Here is a 12,867-nt window from a genome sequence, read left to right as displayed (position 1 = left end):
AACGTTTTTAATGGAGGAAATATATGTGCGTGAAAACATATATTCGTGTTGGACATTTTAACAGCCATCGTAAAGCATCGCGTTAGAGAATTCTAAACGAAGGATTACTAAGTGCGCGTATATTCGCGTGACTCTGATATCACGTGATTTCGTATTAGAGTGTCGTAATACAGTCACGTCCGTAATTGTTTGCAACGCTTTGCGATTGCCCCTGCGCGATAAGTGTTTGATTAACACTTTATGTTAAACAATCCGGACTTTATTTTCGCACCGTGTACATGTTTAATAACGCGAAAAAGATCCTCCCACGAGGTATTTTGTCAACAAGAGAAATTCCATATTCTATTTTCCAATATTCCATTAAATATTGATACGATTCTACTTATGTTTGGCACATACTACGTTTGTCCATTACGATAATATAATATTCGAATCGGAAATCTCACATGTTTGGCATGTTAAATTATTATAATTAGTTAGGAATAGAAAATCTATCTAATAGTCATTGAGCAGTTTTTTTTAGAATTTTCTATTTATAGTGAAAGAAGAACATATATGTAAAAATTTAGATTTAGAATGTTAAGAAAAAAATAGTAGTTTGCTAAAATTAAAATATTTAGATATGCGAGCTCTCATTTTCTTTGGCGATTAAATAGCCGTGAGATATATTTTTCGAGATCCGATCTCGCCGAAGTTATAATGTATCGGCTTTAATATTTGCTTACTGTAATATGGTGATCTACATAACCCGAGTCCTTCATCTATCCGGCGTAGACGCCGAGACGTCGAGTTAAATGCTCGCGTTCAGCGAACGCTTGGTGTTCAGCGAACGTTGAATTCCCTGGTTCGGCCAAGCATCCGACGTGCGACGTCGGGTAATCGAACGTCAATATCGTCCCGTGTTGACGGGGGAAGGCGCGCAGCACGCAGCGCAGCTAGTTGCGGGTGTACAGCATTCGGCCCGAATTTCACCGCGCTCTCTCGGCTTTGAGAGAGCTAGCGTTACCAATTACTCGGCGGTCTAATTAGCGCCGAGTTGCCGCGCGCTGGCGTAAATATTGAATTTCGGTTCCGGGTGTAGTCTAACGCGATTGGCATCCTCGATTCTCGCGCGTTGCGCGGCCCTTTCCCGACGTCAACGTTATTATACTAATCGCATGACGACATGGATGGGGAAACGCGTCGCGAGAGGCGGAAAGGGAAGGACGTAGATGGAGACAGATACGGACGGGAGAAGAAAAGCAGGGAAGACATGTGACGAACAGTGGCGGAAGTGTCATGCAACTGAAACAAATTCTCTTTTGAAATAAAAGGAAAATCGAGACACAGAAAAATACAGTCTCAATGCGCGCAGCGTTTGACGGGCGACTTTTTGATGTTTGCATCCGATGTGGATGCTATAATCGTGTTCCACGTGTATTTCTGCTTCAATTGCGAATAGAGCTGCATTTAGCTGTATTTTTTGACTCCCACATTTTAATTGGTATTATATTTAATCTGCTATTAACGGGTGACTGGTCTGGAACGCTCTATATAATATTGCATACATTATTGCATATTATAGTATATGTGTATTACATAATTTCCTTTTTGATGAATTGAAAATTGTCATGAATACTCGACGTTCGTGGGATCCAAGAACCTAAATGCGTATGATTTATTGCTCTCACGGCTACGTGAATCCAAATAATCCACAGTATTTTGCGCGGTAATTTACACGAGTGCGGATGCGCGTGACGCGTGTGTAGACATCTTTCCGGTACATCGCGCGGCAGATGCGCGCGATAGAGGGTTATTCGTCACGGCGAAATAGACGCACGGGGATGCTAATAATCTGATGCCGCTAACTGATGGAGTTAGCGTCGCGAATACAGCGAACGGATCGGATCTGACGTTTCCTATCTTCCGGATAACTCTACCCCCACTGCGTCCTGCGCGGACGATCGCATAGCGAATCGCAGTTAATAATGATATCGCGGAGGTGCGCCAGATAAAGCCGTCCGACCGGAAAGCTACGTGCCTTCTTGCAGAAGGAAGGCAGATAACACTGACGAGGGGGGTTCAAAACATGCGACGGCTGCCAGCGGGATATCCGCTCGATAGCGGCGCAACGTTTCGAGAAATCCGGGGCGGAAACGTATTTATCGAAGAAAGCGTATCTTGAGAGCGTCAGCGCGAATCGGATGAAGGATAAACAACGCGGATGCGGATTAAGTAGAAGTTGCTTCGTCGTTGCGCCGTGGAATAACGTCAAATCTTGCAGACGTAATTGCGCCAATAAACGCCAGGATGCTTGAATTTATGGTCGTAGCTGGAAAGAACGCAACGGTGTATTTGCATCTCCGAGCGTTTCTCGTGACGTTGCGCTGGCTGCTGACATAAAGAAGTCAACTAAGTGTGGAATGTCATATTACTTATGAAAATTTTCCTACAAGTCGTATGAAAATATCTTTGTTTCAAATGAATGAAATGTTTCGCAGACTTATGTCTTCAGCTTCAGATTTTACATCAAATATTTAACCTAGAATCGCTAATTTACATATGTTTCTAGTGAAATTTACTAAAACTTGGCAAATAATCATTCCGCGTGGAGAAAATTACAATACATATTCTCTTTGCTAAGGCGAAGTCTGCTAAGGCGCGATGTGTGGAAGAGCTCTCGAAAACAAAGGTTTCGATGCGTTTCGCGCGTAAGTGCACTCACAACCCATGAGAGTTCTCTCGTTTCGTATTCTCTCGAAACAGCCTTTTCCTTACAAGAAAATCGTTTTCTTGCGCCCGAAACGGCTTGCGTCAACGGCCGTGCTTCCGTGTTTCGTGCTGAGGGGGAGCTCGTAAAGAGACAGGTGGTAAGGGTGTACGGTATGGGGTAAACAAGAGCGAAATAGGTTTCCTAGTCCAGCGCGGCCGACTTTGTGGATGAAGCTCTCGACTCGCTGATTATCTTTTATCGTGGTTCTCTCGCTGCAAACTTCGGCAATCTTTTCGCGGTCACGGTGCTTTCTCCGCGTTTTCGCTGGAAGCTAAGGGGCGATGGGGGCGCGACGAAAGACGTGGTAAGGGGATGGGTGGCGTGTAGGAACTTGGTTTTCGTCCTGTGCGCGCCCCAACGAACTGAGAAGAAATGGAATTTCGTCGCGCTCCCGCTGCGAGGAATTTGTTCGAAAACAGGATTGCCATTGTTAAGGATATCTACGTACCTACATAAAGTCCACTTCGCGCGCGCCCGCCAAAGTTTGAGTGGCTCGACCCGAAAAACTGGTTTACTGCCGCTACGAATGCGCCCCTACACAGTCGCCCATGCGAATTACGTGGCATTTCCTTGTTCCGTTACGTCGCTTTTATCGTCGTACTTTTTGCACGGCAGCTCGAAAGGCGGAGGGGCGAGACGGGTGCACGTTTCTTTTTTGTTCTAATACGATCTTTACGCGCATTTCGATTCAAACAGAATAAAATTGCAACGACTACTAACGTTTGTTTCAAAAACATTTTATTTCGCAATTTATAATTTTAAACTGGATGTCATAGGATAGATAAACAATAACGTTATAGGCATTAGGAACTGTATTATTATATTACTTCATGAATTTCATAAAGCATGTTGCGGTTGATTTTGAATTAAAATTCTATGAAGATAGTTACACATTTCCATTATCGAGTCGAGAAAACATTGCAATAATAATAATGTTACGTTATATTCAATGTGTTATTTATTATGTCACTGCGCTACCATATTGTTGCATGGCTATTTAATTGTAGATTGCTAAACAATGCTTATCGATAATTCCGGTGCAGTTTCGAATGGGCGACACGTTTTCACTCATATATCGATACACTCTATATTACACTACTGTAAATAAAATTTATATTAATTGATAATGATTATATTGCATTGTATTTTGTTTATTTTCCGGCTAAAACCAATTCTTTGGTATTATCGGTAAAACTATAGAGTCAATAGATTGGTTAGATATACTTGAAAATTGCATATGCAATATATACTTGAGCCCAAATATAATTAATTTTCATTAATTAATCGATGTGAGCGGGCGATTTAGTGAATCGTACTGAATTCAAAATACCTCGCCGGTTATGAATTGAAATGATAATCGGTAATCGTTAATACCTCACATATTATTAATAATATGCCATATAAGCCATGTTATGTATATATTTAATTGTATTAATCACAACACGGTCTGTGTAAGATTTATTCATTCATTATTCCTATTAACGTTGATGGGAAATCACTACGTCGTGTCAATATCCAAAGGTTAATTATAAATTTGTAATAATGTGTTACTTAAGACACATTTTTGCATTTTACTATGTAAACATTCGTATTTTCTATTATTTTAATGTGTTTTTAAAGAGATAAATTTATAGACAAAGTTTACATATTTCTCCTGATATATATATATATATATATATATATATGTATATATAAACATTATTTTTATAAAATAGATATTCTAACAAAATTGCATAAAATTAGACCTTGAAGATTTTTTGATACGTAATTTTTATCACATTTTCTTTAGACTCTTTATTATAAAATAATTCTTGTTCTACTATTCTAGTTTTGTGAAGTTTGAGACAAAAATTACTGATTTGTCAACCAGTAAACAGCAACTTTTGTTCTTCGTAGATCAATCATGTCTCATCAAAACGTAGTTAGTGAAATTTTCTGGTGAAAACTTTGCGCCAACTAGTTCGCGATTCCCGGATGCTTTTCTGCACCATTTCTGGCGTGCGGGCGAGTCGCCACGCTTTTTCGTGGCGTTTTCTTCGGCATCTCTCAGAAAACGCGTGAAAACCATTTCGCCACCAAACTCCGACCGCCATTCTCCCGGTATGCTTTTATCTATGCATAAGTACCGTGAGCCTTGAACTTTGCCGATGCGGATTTTTACCGCGCGTTAATGCACCTTCGATTCGTTCTCGGCTTGTTTCGTTGTAAGCGAAAAATGGAAGCGAACATCCGTGGTGTGATAAATTGATTTTACAGAATAAAAAGATTTAAGCTTTTTCTCGAGAAAATTTGATGTGCAGAGCCTTGACATTTCGAGGATAATGCAATATTGTTAAGATTATCTCGATAAAGTCTTGCATTGTGTAAAAGACTATTGTATAAGAATACAATAATAATGGAGATTAAATAAAATGCACAAAGCTTATTTTTGTTGTTATAACTATGAGGGTAAAATCTACTTCAAATAAGCTATAAAAAATAAGTGATAAAATTCTATTTATAATTTTTTATATGTTGTATACCGAGGAAAAATATCGGGAAGTGAAAATTCACACATAAAATATTTTTTAGTGATCTGTTTAATATTTTTTACAAAATCTTTAAATATTTTCTATTGTATACAAATTATATAATAAATAAATTTCTATCTCAAATTCTGTCGCAAATTATGAATTGGTCAAAGTGGGCTTAAGCAAATGTCGATCTAGTTAAAAATTTTGATTAAAAAATTGTAAGAAATTTTTGATAGTTGACTGTTTTCAGCAGATATAATCAGTGATTATTTTCTATCCGTTGCGTCGCAGAGTTTTATCATTGTTTTTGAAGGTATAAAAAGATTTCAAATAAACACGCAAGTTTATAAACTCGAGGGATATACTTAAAAATTTTTTATTGTTGTTTTTATTATTGTTTTCATAAGGTAAAGTTTTGAAATAAAATATCTATTCAAAATCAATTCTAAAAAAATGATTTCCAACTTTGTGAGTTTTGTTATCGAGGGCTACATTCAGATTGACATTATTAAGATTATGGGTTTTATTATTGAAAGTTACTTTTCGAAGGTAAAATCTGAACATCTTTCGAAAATGAATCTTTTAGGGAATAAAACTATCGAGTATGTTTCACTGTCGATAGTTTTACAGGGAAACTCATGTGAACAATCACTAAAAGTCTACATTTACCGCACAAAAACGATTTTCACAAAGAATCGTTCTTTTAAGTGGACACACGCATTGCCGGGGCTTACATTACTAATATTGATTCACAACGGAAGGATGGGATTTCGAGTTTTTCGGTAGTTACAGCTTCTCCGCTTTAGTCGAATTTCGAGGTGGGGTCGAGAGGTGAAGGGAAACGATTCCGCATTCAGTTTCCGGGCTCTCTCTTTCTCTCCATTTTCTGAGCAAGCTTTTATCCGCGGGTCGAGCACTCAGGAGCAACGAAGTTCGTCCGTATGGACGTGCTTATCGCTCTGTCTGGGCCCACCATTAAAAGCGGACTCCAGCTTAACCCTCGATGGATTTGTCATAAGGCTTACGTGACTATAGCGTGTTATTCATATTGCCGACGGTCGTAAAATTGCTAAATAAATCGCGCGCCTGTAAATATCGCGGTAAATCATAACTGACGGACGCGACGGAGCTGTCCTGTAACGTGAAACGGTTGTGCGTAAAATTTATATTGCGAACGTCAACGCGTATATCTGGAAGGGACTCGACGGCGCGGATCGATACGCTCTAGATAGCGCATTGTTGTTTGATAAATATTAATGGTTCAAAAGCGCGTGTCACTTTTTACGGAAAAACGCCGCGTTCCTGAAATTGATACGCAAATGGCGCCTGTTCTTTTTACACTGCCGTGTTTTGTTCCATCTTGGAAAATAATGGCGTCGGGGACTCGCATTATTTCCTTGCTGTCCCCGTCATTGTTCTACATTTTCATCTCGCTTTAGTTTCTTTTGTACGGACACACTTTTTCTTTTCATTGTACATTAGTGACGCAATCGCTTATTTAATTTTTCAATTTATTTTTACGTAAACGTTGCAAAACTTGCGTATTTTTTTTATTCGCAAATTACTTTATACGTTTTAAACTATTTAAAAGTATTAAGAAATTGTTAGATTTATGAAATGCAAATATAAAAAGATGCATTTATTTTCTCTTTTATCACGATTTTGATCCTTTTCATTATTTTATTTTGTTTTCACATATCAAAATCAAATAAATTGTATAGAGAAACACAAAGATGCTGTTGCTTAGCTTTTACAACGTTTTAAATAGGCGTCCTCATCTAGAATGGAAATTACGATATGCGAAAGAAATCGTAATTCTAGCGAGTTCAGATATATTTGAACGGTGACTGAGCATTTATCATGTTTAAAAATTCAATTTCTTTATCCAATAAAATTCATTATTACGTTCGGGCACCATATTTAACTTTGACTGCACCGCTAAATACGAGAAAAAAAATGCGGACCAATTTCTTTTGTTACGTGCACTCGGTCCATTTCAACAGTTCCTTTGTCGCGCCTCGATGCTTCACATACAATAGGCGTTTTCAACCTGATTTACAAACGTCGCTGGAAAGCCCATAACGGAATTTTCTTTTATTGGATCTTAATATTTATCAGAATCCAAAAGAGACAGGAGCGAACAAGCTTGGACAAGTAGCCTCGAGAAACTAAAAAATCGAATTTCGCGAGCGCGGTCGCTTCTCGTCAGCGACAATGGACGCGCCTTTCATCGGGATTGTTTCGATAATTGAATTAGAACTCGCCAATATTTCCGACGGGCGCTAGAGAGAAAGAGAGAAGCTTTTTTGTCACTCTTTCATAACGCTCGCGGAATTCTAAATTCAATTGTTTGCTTTGTACTTTGTGCTTATGTCCGGTCTTCTTCAGTTTTCTTTTGTTGTCGTTTTCAGCCATTAACATATTGCGCAGGGCTTTTAAAAATAAACGTGTTACTTTTTAAATAATTTAATGAATATATTTACTTCTTAAATATACTTAATATGTTCCTGATTTTATAAATTTTTATTATTTGAATATATTTACATGATGTTTATATATGCACTATATTTCTTTCTGTGTTAAATTGGATTATTGTCTGTGTTATAATTTGGCTTTAAATTAGCGAAAAGGTAATTTAAAAAACATTTCGTTTTTTTATTATTCTAACATGTTTTACTGCAAAAGTAATAAAAACGGTTTGCGACACAATGCATAGTCAATCTGCGACACAATGCATAGAAGGGCTAATTAAATTGTGCATTGAAATCGTGTATGGAATGAAGATTGATTATATGTGTCGAATATGCGTGTTGGTCCACTCCGCAGTATGTTAACACTGCAGTAAACATGTAGTCCACAATAGAGTGATCCATGTAATTTGTAATAGCATCGCTGAAGTGTTTCCATTAGCAGATTGATATTCCAAATTTTAAAAAATATTATCTAATATTTGGCATATCTCAATGTTTATCAAGTATAATTAACTTATTTGCATTTGCAATCATGGTAGTTTGCCTAAGTGTGAAAATTTATCAATTTCAGTTTTGATTCAACATTTGTTATCCTGAAAAATATCAAGAATATTTTTTCGTAGAGTTTCAAGTTTTAAGGTAGCTTTTGAAGATGACTTTACTTTCATATTGTTTAAATGGTGTAATATTTGGATTTCATTATCTTCTTCGTATGCGCATTTTTAGCGAATTTTTTCATCTTTGTAGATCCTTTCTTCTTTGGATACATTGTTCTAATTTCTTCCGGCTTGTCTACATTTCCGCCTCGGTTTGTCGAGAAAAGGAAAATTCAACGCGCACGCTCAGTCTTGTCGTCGGGATCCACCGTCAATTTGTCAGAGTAGTACGAGTTGAACGTCGATGGAGGAAATGAGACGCAAAACCGTGCCGCGCGTGGAATGAAAGAAGGGTGGCACGGGATGAAAAGGTAGTATAGGGGCGGGAGAAGGGAGTCAAATGATACGCCGCTGCAAACGAATCTGATTATGGCGTAACCGCGTTTCACTCGACGTTACTGTCGTACAGCGAATTGCGATGAGCGCGATTATCTTTTGTTTCCTTCATCTCATCGAGCGCTCGAAGGAACCGACTTTCCTGCACTTCTCCCATTAACTTTGTACATACTTGTGTGAAACGAACATTATTGGATATCGAATGAAAGGAGGTAGCTCAGCTATCACATCAAATCAAAACTTAGTGATTGACAAATAGTATGGCTTTTTTATAATGCGACGAATTTCTTGAATTTACATCTTATCTCAACAAATATAAATCGTTGCAGCATCGGTATTTATTTTCTAAATCGGTATTTATTTTCTAAATAATAAAGTGTAACTTATACTTCGTTCTTTTGCGCTTCTATCTTAGCAATGCAATTGAATAATGACATTATAAGATCTGAGGAAATTTAATTTAAAATTCCAAAATATATTTGTTTTGTTTACGAAATTGGCAGAGTTGCATATATGAATTTTATGACTTTGTTTGTTTCTTCACATCGTGGTATTGAACTCTTTTGAACGGATTTTGGCGTTTCGACGACATAAATCGCGTAAAATGCAGCATCTCTCGGCCATGAAACGAACGAGTGATTATTATCGTCACTTTGAATCTGGGCTTTATCTCCCGCTCGTACTATCCCACTCGTATACTTGAACGCGAATCATTCATATCGTATATCAAACGCTCCTCTTTCCTTTCAGCGTTACTCGATAGCTAGGCCGGGCTTCTGTGCATCATAGAACCATAAAAAATACGACGTCGAAACAATGGCAGACAGCGGAGTAAAATTATTAAATCAATACAGAATTACAGAACAGATTGTCATTATAAGTAATGCGCAATTTTGACAAACTGAGCAAGTAAATTTCGGAAAAGACGCGGCAAAGCTTGCAAAAAGAAAGGAAATATTTATTTATTGTTCTATTTTTTTTTTTTTTTTTTTTTTATTATATGTATGTTTGTTTTGTCAAATATTTTAATTAAAAATACATTATTTTTGTATTCTTTGATAGAGTTTAAAAATTTAATATATTAATTAATGTTAATTTATTTGCATTAATGGAAGATAAATATCTTTTTTAATACAATATTTATTTTTAGTGTATTAGAATTTTTTGATATTTTTTTGGTATTTTTTGTATTTTTCTTTTTTTTTTCTTTATTAATCTTGTCTGATATGACAAATTGATATTAATCTCGGAAACAAACGCTTAGGGGATACACGGATAAGCTTTCTTTCTGTCTTCGAGACACTGACAACACTAGGATACTAACGATATTTTTATTTTTGTCGTGAATCAATATTGATGTTGCAATTTATAACGACGTTCAGGTTTATAATAAAATAACTTTTCTTTTAATATCGCCTAAGATATTAAATTCTGAAATCATGTTGTCTTTGTACATTATCTCCATGGCAACTCTATTCTTGCAAATACATTGTCTGCTAGATGCATCTGCATTTGATGCACCGGCGAGTCTATCGCGCTTGATGTGTTTCTACGCGATGCATTCGTACGATCAGACATTGTAGTATGTATTTCGAGGCTGCAAGAATGCGCAATTTTTCGATACTGGAAAGAAAGTACAATTTTCCGATGCTGAAGAGAAAGCTGAATTTTCCGATATTGGAAAGAAAGTCCATTCAACGTTCTGAATCCATTGCCCCTGACAATAAATACGCAATATTACAGTATGCGTGATGTGTCAGTAATAAATTTATTCCTATAATACAAATGTAAAATAAATAATAGTTAAAATATTTCACGTGCATATTATATGTGGATTAATCTGATGGAATATGACTTCTAATTTCTGATTTGGACGATAAGCAATTTAAGAGCGAATGAACAATTGCGCACACGTGTTTCCGCATGCGGCCAATTTCGAATTTCCATCGGTGCGAGATCCCACAGATACGGGCTCGCTTAGTTCGTTTTGTACAAAATGTTAGTATACATAGCGTCTTATGAATTACACTCCGGAAATGGAGATGAATTATGAATTGAACATCCGAGAGACTCGGAATTCAGATTGTGCAATCTCGAATTGTGCAACTGCTATTCTTTGACAAAGTAAATTCTTTAAATTTTAAAAACTGTAAATATGTATATACATATAAAAAAATTTACATTTATTCACGCGAAATATTTTATACGTAAAACTGTTTGGGGAGATTTAATTTTGGAGTGCATTATAACAATCATTTTTTTATTTTTATTAGTAATATGTATATAAGTATAATAATGAGTTATGCAGTTAATTAAAACAGAGAACTGATATGAAAAATTGAATATACACATAAAATTATTTAGAAATGTTTTAATCAGAGATATCGTAAACTGTATTTAATATAAAAAAACAAAATAATTTTTATTTGTCAATTTAAATATAGAATGAGTGTGTAGCTTTGATACAAACTGTTTTAGGGCGGTATTCATAGTCCGTTCTTATATTCAAGATCGTCTTAAGCACGAACTTATATTCGTTCTCTTCGTCAGACACAATCTATGTGTGACGAAGAGAGCGAATATAAGTCCGTGCTTAAGACGATTTTAAATATAAGAACGGACTATGAATACCGCCCTTAGTTTCTAGATTTCGTATTATATCGTATAAATAAAACACGTGTTTGAGAGAACATATTTTCTGTGTACACATTGCGTGTATTACATTTTTATAAATTCGACTATTTATTAGATGGTGTTCAGGGGTTGCCTTGAAAAGACAGTTCTCACAACGAATAAGAAGTCGTTGGGTTTTGTATAAATAAAAAAAAGGTAGACATTGGACATAAAATCCGCGATGAAAGTTTCGAGGTTTCCCTTTTTGCTAACCTATCCTTCCGACTAGGTTTACTCGCTCCGAATCCAGAAATACAAATATTGAAACGAAGACTCCATCGGCTGTATTGCCGAATTACGCGTACATATCTTTCTACAGAATTTTGCGCGATATATCGTGAACTATTTTCATGATATTCATATGAGTAATATAAGGCTGCAATATAAGGATATAAAATACTGATTTCTCGTCAGAAAAATTGTTGAAGATCGAAGTGTATACTTTTGCAATTTGTTCAAATCGCATGGTAGATTTATGATTAAGATTAAGAGATGAAATATAGATCGAGGCGAATTGTAATTTCGAATCGAAGGAGAGCAAAATAAATAAACTAGATATTGTTTGCGATTGTCGAGAAAAATGGCATCTTTCTATCTTTGGCGAGAGACTCGGTCTCGAGTACTTTTAGATTAGTAAGAAAAGAATTAGAAATTCTGGGTCATATTTCTTGCATCTCGCCTGGACGCTTGTTATCTCAGCAGAAGGAATTGAAAATCGAATTTCGCCAACACACGGAATTTTATTTGCGACCTTAAAGCGGATGGCTTTTGGTGCCAAGTTACAGATCGGGGTAAACAACGATTTGGCTCGTTCCCGTTGCATAGGCGGGAGGAATAATAGCGGTGAAAAGACTTCTTCCTCTTTCTCTCTCGCTTCAGACGTGAGAGAAATGAGGGAAATTTTCCGCTGTTGTTATTCCGCGCTTATGCAATGAGATCGAACCATTTCGCGTTCAAAAATTGTCTTGCGTCTCTTCCGATTACGGTGTCACGTACTCGTACGGTTCAAAAAGCGATCGACGTAAGTCATCTTCCGCGTGATGCGAAATAAACCTTCTGGCAGAATGCCCGGATAATCAATACTTTTTACAAACAGCGCGTGATAAAACATACGGCTCGTTATTAGCGCGGTGTACTTTACGATCAGGAAATAAGAGGAACAATGGAAAAATAGTCGGTAATTTCGATCAGAATTTCACGGACGGAGAAGAGGAAGTGGATACTCTTCGCTAATTCGCCGGTAATGGTGCATCTGGATTCGAGATGGTCCAAAATAAAATAGTTTCTTACGTGAGGACCATTAGCTCCTATCCATAGTTTTAGAAACGTAAAATTTGTAGGTAATATATCTTTTTTCGATATTTTGGGGAGATCAAAATTTATTTTCACAATTTGACGACGTCATTTATTTATTAAGATTACATTGATTTACGACAGCAGTCATGTTTACTCAAATTTAATCACGA

The 12,867-nt window shown here is 36.6% G+C and overlaps 1 protein-coding gene and 1 long non-coding RNA gene across 4 annotated transcripts in view; one reads left to right on the top strand and one right to left on the bottom strand.

The window, feature by feature from the left end:
* The window catches only part of LOC105674746 (uncharacterized), a 282,873-nt gene that overhangs the window by 55,263 nt on the left and 214,743 nt on the right, over nt 1-12,867 (top strand). The window lies entirely within an intron of this gene.
* The window catches only part of LOC105674721 (dipeptidase 1-like), a 123,105-nt gene that overhangs the window by 27,566 nt on the left and 82,672 nt on the right, over nt 1-12,867 (bottom strand). The window lies entirely within an intron of this gene.

Source organism: Linepithema humile, chromosome 6 (assembly GCF_040581485.1).
Source record: "Linepithema humile isolate Giens D197 chromosome 6, Lhum_UNIL_v1.0, whole genome shotgun sequence".
Classification (NCBI taxonomy): Eukaryota; Metazoa; Arthropoda; class Insecta; order Hymenoptera; family Formicidae; genus Linepithema; species Linepithema humile.
This window is presented reverse-complemented; position numbering and strand designations above follow the sequence as displayed.